Source organism: Solanum dulcamara, chromosome 4 (genome assembly GCF_947179165.1).
Source record: "Solanum dulcamara chromosome 4, daSolDulc1.2, whole genome shotgun sequence".
NCBI lineage: Eukaryota > Viridiplantae > Streptophyta > Magnoliopsida > Solanales > Solanaceae > Solanum > Solanum dulcamara.
Genome location: NC_077240.1, coordinates 9,088,477 through 9,098,277, shown reverse-complemented (window position 1 = coordinate 9,098,277; position 9,801 = coordinate 9,088,477). Strand labels below are relative to the sequence as shown.

Here is a 9,801-nt window from a genome sequence, read left to right as displayed (position 1 = left end):
GAAACAAATGGGTCTACAAGATCAAACGCAATGGTAATGATCAAGTGGAGAAGTATTATGCAAGATTGGTGGTAAAAGGATTCGCTCAGAAAGAAGCTATAGACTTCAATGAGATATTTTCTCTGGTGGTTCGACTCACAACAATTCGAGTGGTCTAGGCGATGTGTGCTACATTTGACTTGTACTTGGAACAGTTAGATGTCAAAACTGCATTTCTTCATGGAGAGCTTGAAGAAGAAATTTACATACTTCAACTAGAAGGTTTTGAAGAACAGGGAAAAAAGAACTTGGTTTGCAGGTTGAACAAATCTCTATACGGTCTCAAACAGGCACCGAGATATTGGTATAAGAGATTTGATTCCTTCATTATAAGCCTTGGATACAACAGACATAGTTCAGATCCTTGTGTTTATTACAAGAGACATAATTTAGATCCTTTTGTTATTTTACTGTTGTATGTTGATGACATATTGGTAGCAGGCCCTAACAAAGATCGTCTCACAAATTTAAAGGCACAGTTGGCTAGGGAATTTGAAATGAAGGACTTGGGACCAGCAAATAAGATTCTAGGATGCAAATTCACCGAGACAGAAATAATAGAAAGATTTATCTTTCTCAAAAGAACTACTTGAAGAAAATCTTGCGATGCTTCAAGATGCAAGATGAGTCCTAGAAATGAATCAGAGAGGATGGAGATGTCTCGAGTACCGTATGCATCAGTAGTGGGAAGTTTAATATTCTCCATGGTATGTACAAGACTTGACATTGCACAAGCAGTGGGAGTGGTTAGTCGATACATGGCTAATCCTGGTAGAGAGCATTGGAATACTGTTAAGAGGATCCTGAGATACATCAAGGGTACCTCAGATGTTGCAATGTGTTTTGGAGGATCAGAATTTACAGTTAAAGGTTATGTTGATTCCGATTATGCAGGTGATCTTGATAAAAGTAAGTCCACCATAGGTTATATGTTTACTCTTGCTGGAGGAATTGTAAGCTGGGTTTCAAAACTATAATATATCGTGGCTATATCGACGACGGAAGCAGAATATGTAGCAGCTACACAAGCTAGCAAAGAGGCAATATAGATGCAGATATTACTAGAGGAGCTCGGGCAGAAACAAGAGAAGGTTGCTCTGTTTTGTGACAGTCAGAGCGTTTTGCATATTGCATAGAATCAGATATTTCATTTAAGGAAAAACCACATACGAGTTCAGTATCACTTTGTTCGTGAAAAGGTAGAAGAAGGCAGTGTGGATAATCAGAAAATTCACACTAATGACAACCTAGCAGATATGTTTACGAAGTCGATCAAAAGTAACAAGTTTATATGGTGTCGATCTTCTATTGGCCTAGCAAAAATGTAACATTGCAGTAATTGGGTAGAAAGGATAGTATGAAGACTTAATTGATTCTCAATTAAATCTTCAAGTGAGAGAATGCAACAAAAGTCAAAAAAGTAGGGGAAAGAAAAGTCAAAAAGGAAGAAACATACGCAACAACTTTTGACAGAAAAAAACGCGTAGAAATCGTCCAACTTTTGACAGGAAAAAGAACGTGCAGAAAATTAACGCGTAAAAGTTTTACGCATTTTATTCCTCCTATAAATAGAGGGTCTCATGCCTCGTTTAATTCATTCAAAAAAAGAGAGTAAGAATATAAAGAGAGTTATACACCAAGATAAATATTGTATTCTTGAGTGTCCTCTTTAGTAGTTATTTTTTTTACAAGAGAGAAGTATTAATTGTTGTTTTCTCCTTGTATTTGAGAGCAGTGTACTCTCATATTATCATAGTAAAATTCTTCTACCCCGTGATTTTTCTCCTCTATCTGTTTGAGGGGTTTTCACGTAAAATTTTCATGTCCAATTTATTTTCACTATTTATTATCATTTCAAACTTTAGTTGTGGTGCTTCCTCACCCCAACAATTATTATTTTATCGAATATTACTTTATTGAGGTTTTACTGTATATTAATCTCTATATTGAAAGTTATATCCGCTTTTACGTGTAAGCCCAAATTAATGTTGATCGGAGGCATGGGTACTTAGATTTTTCTTAGTCTGCAATCAACAAGAAGATTATCGTTCTTGCAATGGACAGGCAGAGGCGCCTCTATAGACAAATTAAAAAAACAAATGCCTTAGCCTCAAAATTTGAGAGACCTCACTTTTTTTTTAGAATAATAGAATCGTAAGTTTCTTTTTAAAAAAGAAATATTTATAATAAATATACTTAAAATATTAATTTTTTTACAAGTTTCACACTCCAATTATCACTCTTTTTTTTATAAAATAATTTTTTTTCTTGAAAAACAAAATAAAGACCTCTCACTGAAGTGCGATTTTAGGCCACCAATAATATTGAGCCGTTGTAGTAAACAGGTAAGAAATTAAATCAAGTTAGCATTGATACTATTTACTTTCAACATGTGCTTTTTAATATCCTTTCTGAATATTTGCAAGGGTGTTTATTTGACTATTGACAAATTACAGTGTATACAAGGTTCAAATGGTAAATATTGAATCCTTTTGATTTATTGGTGTTTATTTTTTTTATATTTTGAATTTCTTTGATGAAAATCTTGGCTCCTTTAGTGCACAGGACATTCTAAAAAAATTTAAGATGATTGTTTGGTACGCGAAATTAGGTGAGATATTTAAATTTAAAATTAAATTTATATTGTGTTTGATTGACATTATAAATTTATTCCGAATATCTGACTCTTATCCTAACCAACTTGTGATGATTTTATAAATAAACTAGTCTAGAAATTATATTCTCTAGATAATTTGGTTCGTGTACTAAACGAATAGCAAGTTCATCAAACTAGTAGTTGTCTTAGCAAATATATTAGTACAATTATATATAGTCAAGTAAGGATGATAAGGGGAAAAAATAGACTAATGTCTACCAATAGTTCAAATCCATTGAAAAAAGTAGAGACAATTTCTTCGTCCCTTCGAGGACATCCTCCGAATAAAATAAAAAGAAGAGAAAGAAAAGACAGACGGCCGCCCAAGGAAAAAGGAAGAAGGGCAAGTTACGTTCAAAATAATTATATTTGTTAGTCTAATATATACTATATATCATTGAAGAAATTAAAGAAGTAAGGAATCATATACTATAAATTCAAGTTTGGTTGCATTGAAGTTATATACCACTTTTAATATCATCACATTAAAAGATATTGTAGAATAATGTAAACTACTACGATTACAACCCATAGAAAACAATGTAGAAACAAACAACCTGCCCAATTTAAGGAAATCTTTCCTTTTGGGAGAAAAAGTTTTAAGAAAATCAACTAGATGGTTGGTTCTGATACCGCGTATTAGTTTGATGTTTGCTCTAGAACAATGGTACCAAAAAGACAAAAATCAGTTGAAGGACTGCTCTTAAGTTTCACAGATCATAAGTTATGGTTTTCATCACAAAAGGTGACAGCCTGAATGCAGAATCCACCACATTTACATTAGAACAGGGGAGCCATTCCAGACTAAAAGAGAATCAAATATCCTCGTTTATGAGTCACTAACATTATCTTCCAACAACTAAATAACTATCCAGAAACTTAAGTTAGAACTCAGCAATACAGAATGGAAGAATGATCAAGAAAAGCAATCTTCCTCCCAAAGCTGGACTGTTTTGTTCATTGACCTGAGAGAGAGAAAAAAATCATTAAGAAGCTATCAAGTTGCCCCACTCCCAAATAAGACTTTTCAATACAGATATACTATAGATAAGACAAATGAAGAACCACACCTTTTCAATCACTATGCATCCACCATATGCAATCAAAAACAAGTCCAAAATGACATCCCAATACTGGGAGCACAAGGATATACAAGAAAACACATCGGGGCTGCTAAAGCAAGAGAAACAACCAATCTACATGCAATAAAATACTGCGTTACAACTTACATGGGGGTTATTATACCAGGTCTAAAGATATGGTTTAGTTTGACTTTCATATCAAACTTAATAGTGCTAGGAAAAGACATTAAATTGATCGTGGAAGCTAATACAAAATCTCTTTCATAGAGAAAACATCATATTCAATTATTTTGACTCGTGACTTGATTGAAATATGGAACTTCCTCTCGAGCTGCATTACTAACGAGTCTGTTAAAAAGTCTAGTTAGCAAATTTTACAAGAACTTTCAAGTGGATGAGATCATTTGAGTGAACTCGGTTGGAGATTGAAACAACTTATCACTATGGCAATCATGAGCCTATTAGTCATAGAGAAATGGTTATACAAGTTATGATTTTGATGCTAAGTTTCGGCCAGTGTATGTGCTGAGACGAATTTCCTTTGTATGCTTGTTATGAATTCCTGGGAAATTAATACTAATATGTTGGATACATATATTAAATATTGGATGTAGATTGTGATATGTTTTTACCATAACAATGTCATGAATTGAGATATAGAATATTGAGATTTAGCTTTAGGGTTGAAATTTAGGAAAATTCAGATTTGACACATCAATTGACATCAAGATTGAAATTTGATGATAGATTTAGATTTCATAGCTTATAGGTAACGTGTTCATGTAGTCAATTTTGAATTTTGGACCACTAACCTGAGGGGCGGGTTTGAGTTGACCAAGAGTTGACTTTGACCCCAAGCTATCCTAAAAAGATGGGACTAGTTTTCCTAGACTAATTTGGACCCGGTATTTGTATTTTTGCATAGATTAAGTTGTTTCGGAGGCCAAAGGGCACACTTTTTTGATAGCGTACTAGTGACACATCACATATTACCTTACATCTTACGTGTATTATGTCACATAGGACGCGTGTTTTTGCTTGTTCAACTTTATACAAATTTAAGTGTCTCATTGTGAACACTCAAAGTTGGAGGGTGTAGATGCGAGCTGAAGCCAAGTCGAAGGTCACATTTATTTATTATGCCTACTGTTTAACTTGGTCTTATTTATCTTTAGACACTTAAACTTTTATAGAGCTGAACACGTAGGCACACACATCCTACTTAACGTCTAAAGTGTCAATTATCATCCTACGCGGCATCCTACATATATTATGTCATGTAGAGTGTGTGTATTTATTTAAATTATACAAGTTTAAGTGTCACCCAAAGTTAAAGTACATATTTATGTATTACTATATGCCTTGGTAAAAAAATAATTCATTTCTTTGATGACCACTCAAAATGTTCCTCGTAACAGATTTCATGCGAAGCAAGATATTGTTATGAGCATGTAATATTTACTAGTAACAAAATCATTTTGTAGATACTGACAAGTAGGTGCTACTTTCATAAACTATTTTTGACTCTGCATAACAAACATGGTGCTAGAAAAGTCACTTGAAAGAGTATACTGGATAGTATTAAAAATAATTCTAAAGTATTCGAAGACTCAAATATAATCTATAAAGAAGGTGATAAGAGCCTTCCCAACAACAGAGAGCATGGGTAGCCTCTATATATGACTATGAAAATAGCCATCTTTCTCGAATTCTTGTAAAAATATATCCTTAATTAGGATTATTGCAGCCACTAAGCGTGGTTGCCTTACTTGACTAAATATATGATTAAAAAATTAATTATTAGTTAGTGGATATATACATGCCGCTCAAATTTAAGTAAACTAGTTTCTGGTACGTTGATCCCAAAATATTTAATATAAACTTTGTATTTAAAATGATACATTTTAAATGGTACATATTATTGGACTTTTTCTGGGCTATAAAAAAATTAAAACATACAAAAAATGGAAATAAAAAAGGAGAAGCAACAACTTGCAAGTTGAGATTAGAAAATCTTCCAAACTTGATGCAACTTTAATGACATATATAATATTTGAATTTAAAGATAAAATATACATACTCGAACATATATAAATATATGTATATAATAAAAGTATTTATCTCAAAAAATTAACTATTATGCGTGAAAAAATAAAAACTAAATTGAAACATATGTTGAATAGATGAATGTATAGTAATTATTGCAAAACATAAAAAGAAAAATACAACATCGTGTATAAAAATATTAGTATAACAATCAAAACCTAAAAATATGGAAGAATAAGCTATTAGTTGTAATGCTTCATTAAGTACCTGAAACATGACATGATGATGAAGAAGAAGTGAGTCAAATAAGAAAAGGTTATGAAGATTATATTGTAAGCAAGAAAAAAACTATAACACAGAAGCACAAACAAAAATCTTCAAAATAAACAATGAAAATTGAGATGCTAATGAGGAATCAGTGGAAGGGAAAAAAAGAATCATTTGATATATGTATACTAATATGTGTAGTGACTTTTAGTATTCTCTTTTCAGCATTATAAATTTTAGTAATTCAACTTTTAATTTTGTTTTGCTTTTCACTTTTAGTATAAATATATGACATTTTATTTATATATATATATATGTGTGTTTCACGTATGATTTGATTAAAGTTATATAGTCTATGGAAAACGTATGTTGAGTATCTATTCTAGAATATTTAGAGCCCATTTGGATTGGCTTATAAGTTACTTATAAGCTGAAATGTTTTCAGTTTTTTTGAGTGTTTGACTAGCTAACTTAAAGTCATTTTGTGCTTAAAATAAGCCCCAATAAATAATTGGAATTATTTGGATGGACTTATTTTAAGCAGTTATAAGTTGAAAACAACTTATAAGTCAAAAAAAATAAGTTGGGCTGCACCAACTTATTTTTTAAAAACTTATAAGCAATTTTTAACTTATAAGTTACTTAAAATAAGTCCATCCAAACAGGTTCTTAGTATACAACTTATTTTGCAAATAACATATTTTAAATGATCCACATATTTTCGAACTTTCTTTGAGTTGAAAAAAATATTTCAAACATAATCACTAAGGAAATGTATAATGCCATAACTAAAGAATCAAAGTGTAATTGTTGAACTTCAAATTCTGGCATTATTTAATTAAAATATTAATATTTAATTATATTTTAATTAAGCGAAGAAACGAAATAATTGTCACGCTTCGAGAGGGTACGCTAGACGTGACCGGCACTCAGGAACCATTTCTGGCTCCCAAGCGAACCACATAGCCTGGTCACACATCCGTTCATTCGTTCAATCAGCGAAAGACTTAAAATAAAGAGAATATTGGGTGGACAAATCCCAAATCAACAATCTAACTCAAGAAAGAAAGGTCATGGGCCAACAAGTCAAACTTCAATCTTTGTCATTAAAATAGTTTTGACAAGAATAATTCAAGGAGATAAAATACTCAATCGACCCATCACTATCTAGTCTATGAAGCCTATATCACTACTATCTAATTGGTACCAATGACATGTTCATGGCTACCTCAAATCAAAATGAAAAGGGCTAACTCGATGCAAGAATTATATAAGTGGTGTCCTCCGGATGTAAGGAAGGACTCACCAATACGCTGAGTGTGTATAGATCCTCAATGGTGCTTCTATTGATGATCTCTTAAACCTGTCTCTACATCATAAAACGATGCAGGTCCAAATGGACGTCAGTACATGGTATGTACAAGTATGTAATATGGTAGAATAAAACATACCTCAAGGAAGAATAGCGTCGATTCAAATATCTCAACATCAGAAAGATAGGAGAGACTCAATCAAAGTATCATAAGTCTAAAGTAAGAATACATTTTAGACAAAGACCAATCACACACCATACAATCCAATCATGTACAATACAGTTCAAATCCAATCATATACAATTCGATCCGATCCAATCACATACCATTCTATTCAACCCAATCACATATCACCTAATCCAATCCATCACACATCATCTAATCCGATTCAATCGTACACAATCCAATCACATATCATCTAATCCAATCCGATCATATACAATCAACTCAACAATCAACTCAAAGTACTCAACTCAATAAATATGCAAATTCAATTATGCATTTTTTTACGATTCAACTCAATCATCTACGATCATAATCAAACCAATCATATCATGCACAATCCACTTAATTTGGGAGTTTCTCTAACAGACAACAATCCCACCACCTATATATAGGTGATGCACAACGAGTCACGCCATTGCTTCGTCCGTTCATACATGCCAAGGTATGAACGACTCAACCAAATCATGGATCCATCAATCAATCAAGTCCTATCATTTCAGGACAATGAAAATAGGAAAACATCCGACATGGTACAATTCCTTCCTACGTTGGCGGCATAGTTTATGGGATTCGAGTATGGACTATACTCTTACCCAATTCGGTGCTCGATACCCCTCCCAAGACTCAATACGCACATAGCTATTAAGTGAGTAAAATATTTAAAATACTCATTTAGTCTCTTAGGACTTAATTTCAAATCAACTCATTTAATCTCATTGGACTTTTTTCAAAACTCAATCAGTCTGGTCTCATTGGACCCTCTTTCAAATCGACTCATCTCAATCATCAAACTCTTTTCTTCAAATTTGATACCATCTCAACTCAATGGATGTAGAAAATATTATATGCATTTAAAATATAATTCCAACTCCTCAACTCAAATTCAAAATAGATATTTTAATGTAAAAATACTCAACTCATTTATACTCAAAATATTCATGTTCGAAAAACAATAATTTAGAGGCTCCTAAAACTCAACTCACACTTAAACTCCTTTTTAAATCAAAGATGAAGATAATCATTCTTTAAACTCAAAATAGTGTATAAATAGTTTATGCAAAAAGGTTCACAAATCATTTATTTAAAACCCCTTCTCAAAAGATCATTTATTTTTAAAATGCTCATAAGACTCCAATCAACTCAAATTATGCAAATCACATAATCACATTAGACTCCAATCCACTTCGTCACACAACATCCTCATCAACATAACCTCTTCATTCACATCATCGTCAAATAACATCATTCACATCATCATCAAGCATCATCATCGCATCATCACCAAATATCATCATTCACATCATCATCAAACATCATCATCACATCATCATCAAACATCTACTCCAAAATCCTTATTTAATTCTACATTCCATTTATAAAAACAAAAGTGACATTCTAGCTCTACCAACATTTTATTTCTTTTTATACCATTCACATTGTAACTATCCCAATTCTCATATAACTCAAAATCAATTTCATCAAACTCAAGTAAAAGAATACTTCATTTCACTATAAAAATAATATTATTTTTATTATACATAAAAATCATCAATCTCATCCTCAAGATGAATTATGACTAAAAGAAATCTCACCTTAGGTCCATGTGAACGAATACATGAATCCATACTCTCAACAAAACTCAACTCAAGAACACCATCAATACATATTAATTTTTATACAAAAATCTATTTGTAGTCAATAATATGAAATATAACTATTCAAGAATTTAAGTCATGAAAATCGCCAATCAATTTCTAGTACATAAAAATACTCTAGAGTTTAGGAAAAATTTCAAGGAAAAATCTTCATAAAAGGTTTGAATCTTTCACAACTTCTACCTAACACATCTATGGGCATATGGAAGAACTCAATCCATATTTTTGGTTAGCCTTACATACCTTGCTTGAAGATCACCTCACCGGAAACCAAGGCTTGACTTGAAGATCTTGAATCCTTGAGCTTTTGAGAGGATTACTTGTTGGAGATGTTTGAAAGAGAAGAGGGATGAATGTTAGGGTTTCTTTGGAGAGACAAAAATCTGAAAAAGAATATGGTCCAAAATGTTCCAAGTTGGGTATATATAATTAGGGAAAAAGTCCAAGTTGCCCCTCTTCAAAAATCTGGAAAACTTGGCAAAAATCTTGCTGGCGCTATAGTGGCGCGTCGCGCCACT

At 32.2% G+C, this 9,801-nt stretch overlaps 1 long non-coding RNA gene across 1 annotated transcript; it reads right to left on the bottom strand.

Moving 5' to 3' along the window:
- Positions 1–3,380: 3,380 nt before the first annotated feature.
- On the bottom strand, positions 3,381–4,207 carry LOC129884628 (uncharacterized). The gene is made up of 2 exons (XR_008765973.1): positions 3,766–4,207; positions 3,381–3,660 (listed from the first exon to the last, which is right to left on the bottom strand). It is a non-coding gene; the product is annotated as an uncharacterized LOC129884628 (long non-coding RNA).
- Between the last annotated feature and the right edge of the window lie 5,594 nt (positions 4,208–9,801).